Consider the following 18,392-nt stretch of genomic DNA (forward strand, 5'->3'; position numbering starts at 1 on the left):
CCATCAGACAGATGCATGCTGGTCTGATACAGGGATGCAGGAAGCCTGGTCCTAGAGGAAGGTGAATGGGACTGCCATGGTTGAGCATACACCCTGCGCTCTGGCGGTTCCACTTCTGGGTACACACCGCACAGCAACTTGCACACAGGTAGGCAAAGACTCTTGCCCGAGGATATTCCTCAAAGGATTTACTGCTGCTGGCCAAGAGATGGAAACAACCTAAGTGCCCACTCATAAAGGCATGGATAAGAGTCAGGTGGCGTATGCAAACGGTGGAACCGTGCAGCACTTCAATGGGATGAGCTGGAATGGCGTGTGATCAACACCGGAAGATCCTAAGAATGGAACGCCTAAGAAAACGTCTGGCAAATACTACTTATAAATGCTGCAATGTGTGTTTTCATGGATGTACACACACACCCACACCCACACACACACACACTGACAAGAGAACGTTTGCCTGTGGCTAGAGGGGGAGAAAGGGAGTGGGTCGGAGAAGGAGGATGAAAGAGACGAAACAAAAGGAACACGTTAAGTGACCAGTAGTGACTGTGAGCTGACTGACGATTGTGATCAATGTAATTCTGTGCATCCAAGGTCCAAGGCAACAGAGGAAAGAAAGGGGACTGAGGACTTGTATAAGGTTTTCATAAAGCTCAGAAATTGGATGTTTGGGGATTTTCCAAATAAATGTGTCATCCAGACAATAGCAGAGCTGGTTCTTGGGCTCTTGCTGGGCCAGGCACATTCCAGTGTGTTGTGTGGTTGTCTCACTGTACCCTCACTGCCACCCCTTGAGGTATTACCATCCCCGCCGCCATCACCCTACAGCGCCAGCCCAGCCCCTGCCCCTACCTCCCGGCCTGCCAAGGGGATCCTGGCGTGAGCCCTGGGAAATGCATTTCTGAAGGATGGCCTGGAGGTGGCGCTGTTGCAGCTGGTCCAGGACAGGTGAGCAGCCTGGGTCTGTGAGGTGGGGGTGGAGGACATTCAGGGGATGATGGAGCGTCCTCCTGGGTTCGGGCGAGGCCCTGCTCACCAGCTCTAGGGGCAATAGAGGGCTGGGAAGGTGGCCAGGGAGGGCATGTCTCACCTGCGCCAGAGCTTCACCCCGGAGCATGGAAGCCTCCCTTCCATTCTTCCCTTCCCCAGCAGCCTCCAGGAGACATTTTTGTAAAGGCCCAGACTCTGGTTCAGAGCCAGGACTCTGGACCGTGTGCAGATAAACCTCGGTCAGCCTGTTAAAAACCCACCACCACCCCTGTCCTGCCTTCTCTTTATGGTCAGCTTTGGGGCCTCAGGGCTGATGCAGCCTCCTTACAGTGGCGGCCTCGGCCTCCGGGCCAGAGGGTGAGGGCTCTGCAAGGGGGCACTACGGGCGGTTCCCAGCACTGGCAGTCGTCCCCTGCCCTCTGGTCCTCGGATACTTCCTGGTCAGTGATGCCCAGGTGTGCAGTGACCCATGATGGGGCAGGTAAGAAGAGGCCAGGGAGACAAGGAACAGAAGCTCCAGGCCTGCTGGCTTGTAAGTCACAGAAATTGACACAAACTCAATTAGGGGAAGGTAGGAGCATTATTAGAAGGATATGGGAATATTTCATGGAATTGGAGGGCAAGACAGGCAGCTGGGCCTGGGGACATGGAAAGGTCAGGAATCAGGGCAGAAACGTGGACTTTCCTCTCCTCTCTCCGCTTCTCCGTCTGCAGAATGGCTTCCTCTGCCACGCCCTGCTGTTCTAGCCCCACCTGGAACATGTCCTGGTGTCCCATGTTCCCTGTTCCCAGAATTTCATTGGCCCAGCTTGGTCAGAGTTCCCCTCTGGCCAGGAGGGAGGCCTGTGTGACACAAAGATGGCCCCCTCATGGGTGGCCGAGAGAAGAATTACCAGAGTTTGGGGGAAGACACCCCAGTACATGTCTACAGCACCGTGGACGTCCAAAGGCAGCACTGGAGGCCAAGTTCAGAATGTGGGTGAGTGCTCTAGGACTCGATGAGGTCATGGGTTTTGGGTATTTGGGACCCAAAGTTTCTGAGAGCCAGGGAACACCTGTGCTGGCTACCTGGAGGGAGCCCAGTGTGGTTCCCTGGGAACATAGCCTGGCACATGGTGAGTGCTTGCTAAATAGTTGCTGAGTGAATGAATCAATGGATAAATAAATGAATGAAGCGCATTCCCTGAACCCCAGCATGGGTGTCATCTGGTCCACTAAACTCTCTGATGCCCTCTGTGTCCCACACAGTGCAGACACAGAGGCAGGAACTAGTCACTCTTCATTATATCAGGTTGCAAGTGCATCCTGACAAGTTCCCCTCTCCGACACTCTGAGTGTTTTTCCAGCTGTTCGCCTCTCCACGAAAGAGCTCCCCTCCACCCCCACCCAAGGAAGGAACAGCTGCCCTGCCCAGGGACGCATCTGCCCTGCCCAGGGACACATCTGCCCTGCAGGTACCAAAAGGCAGTGAAAGCTGGGGATGGGCGGTGGGTGAGGGGAGCAGGCTGCATCCTTTCTTTTGTGACGGAACGTGGAGCAGGCACCATCGAGCCAGTCCTCCAGCATCCCACTAGCACAGCCCAGGACAAGGGCTTGGGAACAGGCAGCTTACTTGGGATGCAGTCCCAGGGTGAGGGGACAAGGGGAACGAGGGAAGGAAGGAGGAAAGGTCAGAGTAAGGATGCAAGGCTGAGGTTGCAGCTGTCTGCAGCAGGGCTCCACCCTTCCAGGGCCTCTGTGAGGGGTGCTGAATGCCTCCCGAATTATCTGCCCAGAGGATCTGGACAGAGCACTGATCCATTGGCTCCTGCCACCACTGGGCCAAGGATGTCTTCAGGGGCACCAGCTCCCCGCATTTCCAGGTGGCACCTGAATACAGGCTGAACACACAGCCATGGCATCGGAAAAGGAGAAAGACATGTGGTGTGTGCTCAAGGTGACAGTGCCAGTGTGGGGGAGTCTGGGCTCATGTGAAACCGTCCACAGCAGCTGCAGCGGTGATCCGAGGTGAGCAGAGAGGATGTGGATGCGGGTTTCTGGAGCCTCCAGAGATGCGCCTCTGTGCTGCAGTGCTCCCTCCGCTTCAAGGTCAGGAGCTGCTACTGCAGCCCTTCCTGTCTGGAACCCAGGCCTCTCTCCCGGGCCTCAGATCTGCAAACACAACCGGTCCATTGACATCTGATGCTCTGATGCTTCACGGGTTCCTCAAACTCAGAGACCAAAACCAAACTCAGCACCTTTATGCCAAACCAGTTTCTCCTTCTGATTGTCCATCCCAGCGTCCACCCAGGGGCCCAAGTGGACAACCTGAGGCTCACCCTTGACTTCTCTGTCTCTGTCACACTCCACATCCAGTCAATCACCAAGTCCAGAGAAAATAATCCTATACACAGAAAAGGCTTTCTGCACGAAGATATTCCTGACAGCATTGTTTATGCTAGCAAAAACAAAGCAAAATAACCACCAACGAAACACTGGCTACAGGCTAAATGTCAGTGTTTCAGTAACGGTTAATGTCACCCTGGTGTGTCTTCTTCAAGCTGGCACCCCTCAGGGTTGCTGCTGTCCAGGCATCTGCCCTGTGACATCCCTTCTTCTCATGCTACTTGCTTTTCGCCAAGGTCATCCCTTCCCATGGCCTGGGTTACCCTCTAAATTGAATATTCCCATACTCTTCCTTCTGGCTCTGACAGCTCTCCTGAACATTGTAGCTGTGTAACCAACAGCCAACTGGACACTGTCCTTGAATAGCCCAAAGCTACGTCAACCTCAAGAGTCCATAACTGAACTTCATGTCCCCCAGCCCCTAGCAAACCGGGTATGCTGACTTAGTGATGGCACCACCATCTCCCTGGTGCCCAGGCTAGAAATCCGAATGTCCACCCTCCCTCTCGCTTTCTGCAACTCACCAGCAATTCTGTTTCTTTTCCTAAATAGTTCTCAAGAACGCCTGTCTTCATCCCCACTGCCACTAGGCGAGTCCAAACTACTGCCATTTCTATCCTGCCTTCCATCTCTTTCCCTCCACCCCATCTCTCTCCCTGGGGCCAGAGTGTACTTTCACAAGCCAAGCCCGGATTTGATTATGCCCTGAGTACGTGGATGTGGGGTTTCACTTCCAAAGCCACCAACATGGCACCTTGTAGTTACCAGTGGGGTTGTCAGAGAAGAGGATGTCTCCACATCCAGGCGACAGTCACTCCCAGCCCTGTTTGAAACCCAGCAGTGCCTTCCAATGAGATGAGCTGGCTGTGTCGGGAGGCGCCACTGTGTGGCAATGTCTGTAGCATTCTCTCATTAATTCACAAACGTTTGTTGAGCACCTATTAGGAGCTAAGTTATGCAAGCTCAGTGGGGTTTGCACATCAATGGGGACGATATCTGTGGCCCTCTGTTGTGGACTGAATGTTTGTGCCCCCCCCCCCAATCCCTATGTTGAAATTCTAACCTCCAGTGTGATGGTAGTTGGGGTTGGGGCTTGGAGGAGGTAATTAGGATTAGATTAGGTCATGAGGTAGGGCCCTCATGATGGTATTAATGCCTTATAAAAATGGGAGGATGTAGAATCTCTCTGCTCTCTGTCATGTGAGGACACAGCAAGAAGACAGCAATCTATAGAATAGGAATTGGGCCCTCATCAGACACCTTGATCTTGGACTCCGCAGCCTCCATAACTGTGAGAAGTAAATGTTGTTTAAGCCACCCAGGCTACGGTAGTCTGTTATAGCAGCCTTAGCTGAGACACCCTCCAAAGCTCAGCCCTTCTATACCAAACCTTACCCCTTAGTATTTAATTTCTCTCATCTGGGAGGCTTTAAATCAAATTAAAATTTCCTCCTTAAAGGATGAATATGAAAAAAAGAAAAAAAAAAGGTTGATGTGGTTCCTCGCTCTGCAGAGGTTATACGGCGACCAAATGTGAGAGGCCAGACTCAAAAGGCCACCCACTGTAGATCCCACTTGTATGACATTTTGTAAAAGGAAAACTACAATTACAGAAATCAGACCGATGGTTCCAGGGGTTTGAGCTGGGGAGGGGATTGGCTCTAAGGGACATGAGAGAACTTTCTGGGGTGGCAGGAATATTCTATATCCTGGCTGTAGTGGTAGTTCCAGACCTGTATGTGTTTATCCAGACTCAGAGACCTGAACACTGAGAAAGGGTGAATTCTACTGTATACAAATTATACCTCCATCAACTTGCCTTAAAATGATTATTCAGTTAATGATGCGTTTAGCCTTGTGCTAAGCGCTGTGTGGAATTGGCAATAAGGAAAGCGAACGACAGGCAGCAGACCTGGTGCAGCCAGGGACACTCCCCAGGTGACGCCGTGTTGAGTGAGCGCTGAAGGTGCGCAGGGATTGCTATTGCACTGTGGCGGACGTTGGCAGAGGGCAGATGTGCCTACGAAGAGGCTACTGAAGTGGTCCAGGTGACATAGGACAAGTCCTTAAACTAGGGTGATGGCAGGAGAGATGGACAGAAGTGGACAGATTGTAGCAACATCGAGGGGATAAAATCAACGGGACTCTGTGGCCAGTTGCACAGGTGGGATGGGAAGAGTAAAGGGACAGGGGGCCCCTGGCTTCTCGCTCTACTCCTCAGTGTCTTCTGAAGTAGAGAACGCTGGGAGAGGCTCGGGTTGGTGGAGGAAGACCCCAGGTTCAGTTTTCTCAAGTGGAGTTGGAAGTGTCTGGGGAGAGCACAAGTTAGCCATGGAGCCACCTTCATGCTCCTCTGAAAATGGCTCTGCTCTCCATCCAGGGGAACATTCCTGAACCCCAGCCCATATCTAATGGGGTCAGGAATGAACCACCTGGGCTGGGGAGAGCCAAGCAGCTTGAGGTTTGAAATGAAAGACAGATGGAAGGAGAGATGGAGGCAGGGACTGTGTTGACAGAAGCACTCCCTGAAGGACACACACCCTTGCTGCCGACTCCCTGGCACGGCCCAGGTTCCTGCCCATTCTGAAGTACGATCATGCAACTTTTACTTGGATTCTGTGAGATACTCTAACATTCTCCCAACAGTCCTCTGGTTTTGATTAAACTAACTTGAATGGGTTCTGCTCTTTGCAACTCCTAAAGCCTCGACAACGACACCGCAGATGCATGGCTGTTTTATTTCTGGGCCTTTTTTGGAAAGCTCTCTTGGTCTATTTGCCAAATTGTGTATCATTATTTTAATTAGTTTAGTTTTATAGTATTTGAGCTAACTTTGGAAGGCAAGTTGCCCATCACTGTCCTTTCACTTCCCAAATTTCTGGACCGTTCTGTGCAATTACTTTACCAGATGAACTGCAGAATCAATGTCTCAAGATAAAAAAATTCCCGTAGAGATTTTCATTGAAATCACATCAAATTTATAGATTACTTGAGGGAGGATTGACACTTTTACAACACAGTTCAAGAAGAAGATCCATTTCTACATCGATTCAAGCCTTTTTAAAATGTCTTTCGTCCAACTTCAGCTTGTATCTTTGCATGTATTTTGCTAGCATATTCTTTTTTGTTCCCCTGACACTCTCTAACTTGCTATTGCTGGTGTAAAGGACAGCCGTGGGTCTTGATATATCTATCATCTTGTACCAGCCTCTTTAATCAATGCTCTGATTAGTTCTCCTAGTTTTTCATTCTATTCTCTTGACTTCTCAGGGGGCACAAACACATTATCTGCAATAATGAGAATTTTGTTTCTGCCTTGCCGACATGTGTACCCATCCTTTCTTATTCAGTTGGGTGGCACCCCTAGAGTGAAGGCAGGTGACAGTTGTGATAGCAGGTGCCCTCAAAATGTTGCTACCTTGAATAGAAAGACTCTAATGTGATATTTCCAAAACTGGCATCTGAACAACAGTGGTCCACAGGATGCTGTTAGTTTTATTGAGAAAAATATGTCCTGGATCCAAATAACTTTAGAATATGCTGGGTTAAACAAAGACAAATTTGTTTCCTTACTTCAGCAGTAATTGGAAAATTTGAAGTTAATTTGCCTTGTGGCTGTCCGAGAGAGAGGGTGATATCCTAAGTAACATGTCTTAAACTAGTTTGACCACCAATCGTGCGGTGCCTTACTGTTTAACATCTCCTGTTAAACCCTGTTCTACAGGGTAGTGTGGGAACGGCTGCTCTAAGAATTTACCACTAAGTATGATGTTTGCTGTGATTTCTGGAAAAAGAATTTTTGTGTATATAAAAAAATACTTTTTATCATGGTAAGACTATTTAATTTCTGGTTTAGTGAGAGTTTTTTTAAAAAATTAGGAGAAGTTAATTTGATTAAATGGTTTCTAGATGCCTATGGAGATGGTCATATAATTTTCCTTTTAAAAATTTGAATAGTGGGCCGGGCATGGTGACTCATGCCTGTAATCCTAGCATTCTCGGAGGTTGAGGTGGGCATATCATTTGAGGTCAGGAGTTTGAGACCAGCCTGTGCAAGAGCGAGATCCCGTCTCTACTAAAAAAAAATAGAAAGAAATTAGCTGGACAACTAAAAAATATATATATATAAAATTAGCCGGGCATGGTGGCACATGCCTGTAGTCCCAGCTACTCGGAGGCTGAGGCAGGAGGATTGCTGGACCCCAGGAGTTTGAGGTTGCTGTGAGCTAGGCTGACGCCATGGCACTCACTCTAGCCTGGGCAACAGAGTGAGACTCTGTCTCAAAAAAAAAAAAAAAATTCAAATAGTGGGCTGGGCACAGTGGCTCATGCCTGTAAGCCATCCGCATTTTGGATGGCCAAGGAGGGAGGATCCTTGAGGCCAGGAGTTCGAGGTTACAGTGAGCTATGATCACGCCGTAGCCTGGGCGACACAGCAAGACCTTATCTGTTAAAAAAAAAAAAATTAGTACAGTGGTATAGTGTAACAGTGTAACTCCACCTCAATACATTATGGATGGTTGGGATCATGGAGTCGCATGACTGTGACGTTAATGAAATAAACAGGGTAAAATTGAGTGGCAGCAGGCCAGGCGCTCACAGGGGCTGGCTGTGGCATCCAACACGCCCCTGCTTCAGCTGCAGGTTGCTGCCTCCTGGTGGTTGTTTGGTGCTATGACTTAAATATCCGTGGGGACAATTCTGAGCTCCCTTTGGCTAAGATTCCCCAGAAATCCCCTAGGTTGTTTGGTACCAATCTAAGGAGATTAGACTGGAAGAATCCTGGCAGCACAGGGACTCACCTATTGCCTTCCTGCACCCTGAGTGTGAACTTCCTGCCTGCACCGCCCTCCCTTCCACATTCTCTCTACTGTCCCCACTCAGGAACTGAGACATTTCGTCAACTCCTGTTTGGGAACTTGGGCTGGGTGAAGAATTCAAGCCATCTTCCAACTGCACTATCAAGGGATTTTAAAATTATTGTAAAAGTGAATACTTACATCTAACAATTGTTGAGTGCTTGCTATGTACTAAATATTTGGCTAAGTTCTTCAAATGAATCCTTTTAATTTAATCCTCCCATCCCTCTGAATTAGATATATTTTAATTTTAAAAACTGGAAAACAGCCATAGAGAGGTTACATCACTTACCCAAGTCACCCAGCCAGTTCCTAGTATGTAGTGAAACCAGATTCAAAACCTGGCAGTTTGCCTCCAAAACCCACACTCTTGAGTTAAAACAATGATGCACTTTGCTTGAGAAATAAATCTGGTAATAACGTATTACTCTTTTTACTCAATTCTGTTTGCTAATATGCTTTTCTAAGATTTTTTTGCATATAGAGGAGATTTTTTTCAACAAGGTTTTTTTGTGCTTTATTTGTTTTTGATATCAGAATTATATAAGATCCATAAAATGAATTGAAAAATGTCCATGTATTTTAGTGCTTGTTAGTACTCTGAAAAAATTTTGGCCGAGCATGGTGGCTCATGCCTGCAATCCTAGCACTCTGGGAGGCTGAGGTGGGAGGATCACTTGAGCTCAGGAGTTTGAGACCAGCCTCAGCAAGAGCAAGACCCTGTCTCTACTAAAAATAGAAAGAAATTAGCCAGACAACTAAAAGTGGAAAAAATTAGCCAGGCGTGGTGGCGCAGGCCTGTAGTCCCAGCTACTTGGGAGGCTGAGGCAGGAGGATCCCTTGAGCCCAGGAGTTTGAGGTTGCTGTGAGCTGGGCTGACGCCACTGTACTCTATCCCCGGGCAACAGAGTGAGACTGTGTCTCAAAAAAAAAAAAAAAAAAAAAAAATCTAAGTAGTTTCTACTTTAATATTCATTAATGTTTCCCTTATATTAATACTTTATTTTTCTTCTTCTAACTCTCTGAGATAAATGCTTACTTCATGTATTTGTAATCTTTCTTGTTTGCTAATAAAAGCTTTTAAGGTCATAGAGTGAGTATGACTGGCAGGAACCCATGGGCTCTGAAATTATTGATCTTTTCAAAGAACCAGGTTTTGATTTAATTGATTATTTCTATTGCTTTTCTGTTCTTGATTTCATTGATTTATGCTCTTATATTTATTATTTCTTTCTTTCTGCTTGCTTTGGGTTCAATTTGGTCTTTGCCTAATTTCTCAGGATGGAAACTCATATATTTAATTTGATGCTTTTCTTTAGTTTTCTAACATAAGCACTTAATACTATGAATTCCCCTCTAGGCAATGTTTTAGCTACATCTGACATTTTTTTTTCTTATAATAAAACACATATAACATAAAATCTGCCCTATTAACGAATTTTAAATGTACAGTACAATGTTATTAATGATTGTACAGTATATCCCTAGAAGTTTTTCATCTTGCATGACTGAAACTCTGTACTCATCTCACAGCAACCCCCATTTCCCTTTCCCCCAGCCCCTAGTAACCACAATTCTCCCACAAAATTTTATATGTTGTATTTTCATTTTCATTTTCATTAAGTTCAAAATATTTTCTAAATTTCTCTTGAAACTTTCTATTTTAGCTACAGGTTACTTATTAATAGAAGTATGTTATTTGATTTCAAAATATTTGAGAATTTAAAAAGATATATTCCTGTTATTGGTTTTTGGTTTAATTATGTTATGGTCAGAAAACACTGTATGATTGTATTCTTTTAAAATTATTAAGGTTTGTTTTATTACCCATAATATGGTTTATTTTGGTGAATATTTCATGCACCATTGAAAGAATGTAATTTTGCTCTGTTGCATGGAATGATCATTCTATAAATATCAGTCAGACCACATTGGTTGATAGTGATGTTCAGATCTTCTACAAAATATAACTGTTAATTTTTGTTTATTTTTTCTATTGCTTACTGAAAGAGGAATGTTTAACTCATCAATTATAGTAATGGATTTCTCTATTTCTCATTTTAGTTATATCAGTTTTTGCTTTATGCATCTTGAAGCTCTATTGTTATATGAATACACATTTGTATTTTTATATCTTCTTGGCGAATTAGTCTTTTTATTACTATACAATATCTCTTTGTCCCTGGTAATAGTCCTTGTCTGAAGCCTACTTTGTCTGATATTAATATAGCCACTCCAGCTATCTTTGGATCAGTATTTACATGGTATAACCTTTTCTATCGTTTTACTTTTAATATAACTATGTAATTATATTAAAGTGGATTTTGTGTAGACAGCATGTAATTGGGTTGTGTGTGTGTTTATGTATGTGTGTTCAATTCACTCTGACAATGTTGTCCTTTGATTGGTGTGTTTAGACCAAACAGTACAGTTCAGCCAGTCTTCTGGCTACTGAGATGGAGTTTCTCGTAGAGTTTCAGCCACCTGTGCTGTTGCACAGCTCCACATGACTTGGGCCACCCTTAGGGCAATGCAAAGAAAAAAGGAAGAGAAAAATCAAGGGGGATTTCCCCCATACACCTCCTTTTCCTGGTTCATCTGGCAAGAAAAATGGGTTTTCCCTTGGGGTTTTAGGTGTCTATGCCACCACCCAGTCACAGCCCAGCTTTGTGACTGGTTCACCCTTGGGATGGGCCCAAAGAGGGAAAAGAGAAAAAGAGATGTCCCACCCTCTCTGACTCACAGAGGCCCCCTTTGCCAATTCTCTGTCTAGGAAGAGGGGTTTCTCTTGGAGGTTTTGTTGCCTGCACCTGCTACACGGTTTCATATTTGGGCCACCCTCGGGTCAAATCTGGGTGATAAAAAGGAACAAAACTTTGGAAACTCACCCCATAAGGGTCTTCAAGTTTGGACCCCCTTGCCAATCCGCTTGTTATTTCCTGAGTCCTCAGGCAGTCGCTTCTTGTATTTTTTCCACACCTTTTAGTTGTAGTCAGTGAGAGAGATGAGCACTAGTGGCCCAGTCTGTCTTGGCCGGAAGACAGAGTGAAGTTCAGTGTGGAATTTACAAATTGAATTACTGTGTAACTGAGTCAGTCATATATATTTAAGCTATTAATTGATACTTCCAAAAATTTTTTAAATGGCATGCCAATTTATATTACACTAGCATTGTAAAAAAAAAATCCCTCTCTATCTCCTTACCAACAACTGATATCCAACTTTCTATTTTTTCCAAATCTCTTAGGTGGAAAAAATTAGTATCTTGTTGATTTGATATCATGTTTGTGTTTGCTAGTGAAGTTTGAGCATCTTTGTAATATATTTTTGGCCATTTATATATCCTCATTTGTAAATAGTCCTTTCCTATCCTTTGCCCATTTTTCTATCTGGCCATCTGTCTTTTTGTTATTGATTTGTTGAAATTGCTGTGTAGTTTCTACTGTTTGGAATTTATTGAGGTTTGCTTTGAGACTCATTACTTAATCAATGTGTTTATATGTTATGTGAGCACTTGGGAAAAAAAGGAATTCCCTGTTCAAATTCTACCTAAACATCAAAACAATCTTGTTAATTTTGTTATTTAGATTGTCTGTATGATTTTAAAAATATTTGGTTTGTTAAATTTTGAGACAGGTGTTTTAAAATCTTCCACTCTGGTTGTGGTTTTGTGAAATTCCCCTTGTATTTCAGTTTCTGCTTTATATTAGGTCATTAAATATGAAATGTCTGATTTCTAATCAAAAGTATAGTTTAGGCCGGGTGCGGTGGCTCACGCCTGTAATCTTAGCACTCTGGGAGGCCGAGGCAGGCGGATTTGTTTGAGCTCAGGAGTTTGAGACCAGCCTGAGCAAGAGCGAGACCCCGTCTCTACTAAAACATAGAAAGAAATTATCTGGCCAACTAAAATATATATAGAAAAAATTAGCCAGGCATGGTGGCACATGCCTGTAGTCCCAGCTACTCGGGAGGGTGAGGCAGGAGGATCGCTTAAGCCCAGGAGTTTGAGGTTGCTGTGAGCTAGGCTGACGCCACGGCACTCACTCTAGCCCGGGCAACAGAGCGAGACTCTGTCTCAAAAAAAAAAAAAAAAGTATAGTTTATTATATCTCAAACAAGAAGCAGTACAATTAATCAGAGTATGTGCCCAAAGTATCGACACAGTTTTGCCATCTCAATACCAGCTTGTTTATGCCAGCAGCGAAGAAGCCCTGAGAGCCAATGGCGATGACATGATGAAAGGCATTTTTCACAGCTTGTTGAGAATTCAATATTTTTTCTTGGTTTTTTTTTTTTTTTTTTTTTTTGAGACAGAATCTCGCTCTGTTGCCTGGGCTAGAGTGCCGTGGGGTCAGCCTAGCTCACAGCAACCTCTAACTCCTGGGCTTAACCAATCCTTCTGCCTCAGCCTCCCGAGTAGCTGGGACTACAGGCATGCGCCACCATGCCCAGCTAATTTTTTTTTCTATATATATTTTTAGCTGTCCAGATCATTTCTTTCTATTTTTAGTAGAGACAGGGTCTTGCTCTTGCTCAGGCTAGTCTCGAACTCCTGACCTCCAGCGATCCTCCTGCCTCGGCCTCCCAGAGTGCTACGATTACAGGTGTGAGCCACCATGCCCTGGCCTTTCTTGTAAGAAGTGGTCCAAAGCCTGGAAGAAGTGGTAGTCAGTTAGTGTAAGGTTTGGTGAGTACAGTGGATGACAGAGTTTCCAAATCCAGTCTCTGTAGTTTGAGCAGCGTTGTTTGTGCAACATGTGGTTGAGTGTTGTCTTGTAAGAGGGTTGGCCTGTCTCTCTGGACCAGTCTCAGCTGCTTAATCTCAGCATCCTCATCATTTCATCCAGTTGGTTGCAGTGGACATCCGCTGTAATCAACTGACTAGGTTTCATGAAGTTGTAGGGGATAATACCAGCGCTCGACCACCAAACAGACAACATTAGCTTTTTTTGATGACTATTTGGTTTTGGACTGTGTTTCAGCACTTTTATTTTTATCTAGTCATTGTGGTGAATGCTTGTGATTGTCAAAAAGTATCTATTTTTTATGACACATAACAATACAGTGTAGAAATGGTTTGCTTTTATGTTGTGACAGCAAAGAAAGTCAAGCTTTGAGATGATTTTTCTTTTGACATTAGTTTAATTTATGTAGTATACATCTATCCAGCTTCTTTACCTTGTCGATTTGTTTGAAATGCTCTAATATTGTTGGAATAGTAACATCAAACCTTGTTAATTTATGCATAGGCTGAGATGAATTCACTTCCACTACAGTTTTTAGTTTATCGTTATCCACCTTGGTCTCAGGTCGTCTACATGGCTCATTTTTAAGATTAAAATGACCAGAATGGAACTTTTTAAACCATCGACATACTGTGTGTTCATTAGCCACATCCTTCCCAAACATTTTGCTGATATTTTGAGCTGTCTGCGTTGTATTGGTTTTACAACGGAATTCATATTTGAAAATAATACAAATTTTTTACTTATCCATGGTTGTACAAAAATTGTTCTAAAAAAATTTGAAAGATAATCACAAGTCAAAATGTGCATTTGAAAGAATGAGGATGTACCTTTACGATAAAAATAAAACAAGAAGTGTCAAAGTGAAATGTCACAGATATTAACTGTCACACTTAGTACTTAAGGAAATTGGACATTTCATACTTATAACCTATATATTCTTTTCAGTGTATTTGCCCATGTGTCTGATTCAGATTCATGATTAAAAGCTCAAACTCTGGTGTTAGGCTACCTGGGTTCAAATCTTGGTTCTTTCCCTTACAAAATATATAGGTGTGGATGAATTATTTATTTATTTTTTGATACAGGGTCTCGCTTTGTCACGCTGACTAGAGTACAGCGATATCATCATAGCTCATTGCAACCTCAAACCCCTGGGCTCAAGTGATACTCCTGGCTCAGCCTCCTGAGTAGCTGGGACTACAGGCATGTGCCACCACGCCCGGCTAATTTTTCTATATTTTGTAGAGATGGGTCTTGCCCTTTCTTGCAGGCTGGACTCCAGCTTCTGGCCTCAAAAAATCCTCCCACCTTGGCATCCCAAAATGCTAGGATCACAGGTGTAAGCCACCACGCCCAGCCAAATTACTTAATTTTCCTAAGCCTTAGCTTCCTCGTCTGTGAAATGCAGCAAAAATATCATTTACCTCACAGAATTGTTATAGGATTAAATAAAATTATCCATGTAAGTGTTTAGCAAATGGCTCTTATAACATTTTCTTGATGGTTGTATGTTTCATCAGTACAATTATCAAAAATATCCCTCAGTTCCTTTTTCCTTTGAATTATACTTTAAAAAATATGAACATTGCTGCACTCTTTCTCCTATTTGCATTTTCTTAGAATATATTTATCTATTTTTGATAATTCATAATTATTTAACTTTAGATAGATCTCTTGTAAAGCATAAAGACAGTCTCCAGAAAGATGACCAAAGATGGTTGCCATAAATTTTTTCCTTGCCTGTTAAGCACATGGCTCTGCCCACCAGGAGGTGGGGTCTATTTCCTCACTCCTCGAATAGGGGTAGCCTTGTGTTTTGCCTTGACCAATAGCAAACAGAGGAAATGAGGTTGTGCCACTTCCAGACCTAGCCTTTAAGAGGCCAGGTAACTTCCTGTTGTGTTTGGGGAAGCCAGCCTCCACACTTTAGGAAGCTCAGGCTAGAATATGAAATTATGAGGCACACTTGGAGACAGAGAGGCTGTGGCAGAGGGGCACTAGGGCACAACACGAGTGTAATCTTCTTGGACTGCCTGGTCCAGCCGCCTGCAGGGGGCTGCTGAGTGACTGACCCCAGTTCATGCCCCATGGAGCAAAAGACCCTAATCAAGCCCTGCTAGCATCCCAAATGCACAGAATTGTGGAAATAACAATGCATTGTTGGTTTAAGCCACTGAGTTTTGGGGTGGTTTTTTAGTCATCAGTAGATAACTGGAAGAACAGAAGCAGATTTTCCTTTTTCATTCAATCTGAGACTGTTTTTTAATAGGAGAATTTTCATTAAAATTTTTGCACTTGTTAATAATTGGTCTTGTTTTTGACGTCTTGTGTTATGTTTTCTGTTTCTTTCATTGTTGTGTGGTTTCCTTTTTTTTTTTTTTTTGCCTTACTAATTTGTGCTGTACTGGATTGTTCTTTCTTCTTTTTATTTCTCCTTTTTAAAATTATGTTTCTATCTGTGTCAAAAGTTAAATGGTATCTATAATCTCCATCCTGCTCCCCAAACGAGATTTGTCCTTTACAATGTTTTAGTGATCCTTTCCTTATCATCCACACTTCAAAAGCATTATTAAATTAATAAATAAGGTAAATGATGCATTATTATTAATTTTTTACTGTATGCGTCATATTTCAAGAATCCTTTTTGAAAGGTTGCATACAATTTCACAACTATGCTGTCAACTATTAGAATAAACAGGTTTGATTTTTTACCTGTGTTTCTTGTAGACCACATTAAGAATTTTTTTTAATCTTAACTAGAGACTTCTTTGAATAACTTTTTTGGAAAGGATATATTGGTGGTACAGGTCTAAAATTCTTTTGTCTTACATGATATTATTCTGACTGGGTATGTGGAATTCTAGCATCACAATCCTCTCCTCTCCAGAACTCTGTGAAGGATGTTTTCTCTCTCGCATCAGTGTGGCAAATTTGATGTCCACAGACGATTTCTTATTCTTTCCCTTGTCAGTATCTATCTGGAAATTTGTAGCTGTTTTTCCTTTAGTTCTGATACTTGTATTCCTACTCCAACTGCATGTTATGGAATGATGAAATGGAAGTTTGGCCAAGCCCTAGGCAAGAGACATCAGAAACCAATAGGAATTAGGAGACCAACTGCCCTGTGGGACCTGCAGAGAGTAGGGGGTTAGACAACTCTCCACCCCTCACCACACTGAACTTATGAAAGGGGCAGGATGGTGGCGGAGAGAGGCTTGTGATGTGAGCCCATCTCCCCAGCAGGGAGAGACAAGGGATGTCTCTCTCCATAAGGCCAGTAAGAGGTGTTGCTAGAACCCTCTGGAGAGCTTGACAGGTAGCCCCTGCAGTTAGGGCTCACAGGGGACTTGTCTGAATCCTACCGCGCAGTCTAAAGGGCAGGAGATGGACGGACTGGCTGCAGGGACAAGCGAGGGCAGCTCCGGGAGTGGTTTCCTCTCTCACGGTTTGTCATGGCTGAGGATTCACAGATGCTTCTCCTGGACTCCACGTGGGGTTGTCTTCGGCTCACACCAGGAGGGCTGCGTGGAGGGCTGGACACGCCACAGTAGAGCAAAGCCGAAGGCGTTGCCCAGCTCCTCAGAGCTGAGGAGGGAGCCAGCAAGCAGCTGGAAGAGAGGGACATTTGCTTGGAGCACAGGGACAAGAGAGAAGCCTGTGGTTGAAGCTCTTCAAAGAACCCACGTAAAGACCTTTGAACTCCTGCCAGCCTGGAGAGCACAGTGCCGGCTCGAGACGGCGCAGTCAAGGAACAGCTTTCTTGCCCCCCTCCCCTCCTCTTCCTCCCTCCGCCCTTGGCCAGCAGTGCAAGTGTGGACTGATCAAGGATGGGAAAGTGGGCGTGGGGCAGGTGCTGGGAGCTTCTGGACATGGTGGACAGGAAGACGAGGGAGACATCCAGTTGGCATCTTCCTGCCTTTGGCTGGCGGGGCTACAGACCAGGGACTTCCCTTCATGTCCGGGAATGTGGCGGACGCCTCACACAGAGACCCTGACAGGATCCTGGGCGTGTGGCCCAGTGGGTTTTCCTCTGCCCCAGTGATTCCACCTTAACTCAGGAGTGAGGTTCTTGAACTTGGCATTTGAAAATTAAGGAATGAATCAAAAGGAACAACAAGAAAAGAACACTGAGGCACAAACATTTTGCAGTATCTGCCCAGCCCACGCTGATCCCCCCTACCTGGGACCTTCCCGTCCTCTGCCTAACGGTGGGGGGACCCCAGAAGCTGTGCTTACTAAGGAGCTCTCTGGCAGTGGTCACCTGTGCCATGCCTGGTGAAAAACTTCTCGATGGACACGGGAAGGGTGCAGAGGTGCCAGGTGGCAAGACAAGCTGAGCCGGGAAGTCTCAGTGATGCAGCAAGTGAACAGTTACCCTAAGAAGGGGCCCGGCCCGTCACTGCTGGCTGGGTTCAGCGTTGCTCTGGAAGGTGCCACAGGGTCCTGCACCTTGAGTCTGCAGCCCAGCTCGGCCTGACATAGTGTTCTTTCTCTTTTAGAACTGGCAAGATTACCGTGATCCCAGGAAGGTCTAACATAAGTATGGAAATAATGAAGACAGGAACAAAAATCTACATTACCAGTTTTATAGAAACTTCTGTCGGGGCCTACGTGCAAGGGCAGCAGGGAGACTGGTGATCATTATGATCAGAGTCATCTGTTTTGGAGATGTTTGAAGCATTTAAAAGATGAAATATTAGCTGTGTGATTTAATCTGGATGTTTAGGGGGATTTGGGAAAATTTATAATCAACGTTTAGGTGAATATAATCAGTGAATATATAAAGTGAATGAATATAATAAATGTTTAAGAGAATTTGATGACATCTACAAGTTTTGGTTGAATAGTTGCGTCAGGATGTTCGAATGTTTGGGGAACTTTTGGCTCCTAAATGTATAAGTTTAATATGTTGGTCATTGAATGCATAAAGAGTAGAAGTGCATTTATGAGCTGCTAACTTTATGCCAGACACTATTCTAAGCATCTTAAATGTTGTGATTTATTTATTCTGCACAGAAAATTTATTAGGTAGGAGCTATTATTATCCCCATACTAAAGATGATCCAACTGAGGCACATGGATGTTGAGAAATTCCCCCCAAGAGCCTCTGCAAGCGGCACAAGCAGATAAACTCAGCATTCTCGCTCTGGTTGAGCCTCTTAACCATGAAGCTCTAGAGACTGCCAGAAGTAAAGACCCCAGGACGCCGACAGCTGCCTGTACTCTAAGCTGGCTGGACATGGGCTTCTGTGTTTACCAAACAGTCTTCACCGAGACTGCTTATGTGGGTGGATTACATGTGGCCTTACCGAACAGCAGCCCACAGAAAACTCACATCTCGTGCCCCCCCGGTGGGCTTGGTGGTGGCATTCAGCGTCGGGTACCTAGAGGTTAGGCAGGAGATTCA

General features: G+C 44.6%; 1 long non-coding RNA gene across 1 annotated transcript in view; it reads left to right on the forward strand.

Annotated features, from left to right (window-relative positions):
- LOC123646239 overlaps positions 1 to 17,748 on the forward strand; it is a 35,968-nt gene extending 18,220 nt beyond the window's left edge. The window contains exon 3 of the long non-coding RNA XR_006737835.1: positions 17,485 to 17,748. This is a non-coding gene — a long non-coding RNA (uncharacterized LOC123646239). The remainder of the gene's footprint in view (positions 1 to 17,484) is intronic.
- Positions 17,749 to 18,392: the final 644 nt, after the last annotated feature.

Source organism: Lemur catta, chromosome 10, assembly GCF_020740605.2.
Source record: "Lemur catta isolate mLemCat1 chromosome 10, mLemCat1.pri, whole genome shotgun sequence".
NCBI lineage: Eukaryota > Metazoa > Chordata > Mammalia > Primates > Lemuridae > Lemur > Lemur catta.